Consider the following 606-nt stretch of genomic DNA (forward strand, 5'->3'; position numbering starts at 1 on the left):
CACAGAAGATAAAACAACCAGAATTATAAGTTGGCGTGGTGGGGGTATTCGCGCAGATCGGTGCACGCACCCCCCACTTTTGGTATAGGAACAAAGTGGCGTAGTTACAAAAGCATTTTAGCCATTTTATGAACCTGTTTGTCGTTTGTTATCCCGCGCGTTGAGCATTGGCGTCGTTTTACGTGATTTATTGTGTTGTGTAAATAAATGATTGTTCGAGTGTATTATTCTATAAGGTACTGTAAAATTAAGGACAAATTAAGTATTAGAAAATAAAAGACAATATAAAAACTATGAATTGTGGTGTTGAAAGGAAATATGGCGTTTCCTGATTTGATTTACTTTTTTAAATGTTAGTTTACAACAATCTAAAACTCAAAATAAATTTAGTTTTTTTTAATTAATAATATGTTTTACAATTAACTGTTTAATGTGATTCGTAAGAAATTAAAATTATAGTCTTAAATGCAAATACTGTTGGTACCTAAATGTCTTCAACCCATTCAATGGTAAAGCCCTCTTTCAATTTAATATTTTGTTATGCCGCTTTATGTGAACAAAAAAAATGCAACTTAATTTTTCTCGAAAATGGTAAGTACATGCTAC

The sequence above is a fragment of the Anoplophora glabripennis genome, unplaced genomic scaffold, assembly GCF_000390285.2.
Source record: "Anoplophora glabripennis isolate ALB-LARVAE unplaced genomic scaffold, Agla_2.0 scaffold155, whole genome shotgun sequence".
Taxonomy (NCBI): Eukaryota; Metazoa; Arthropoda; class Insecta; order Coleoptera; family Cerambycidae; genus Anoplophora; species Anoplophora glabripennis.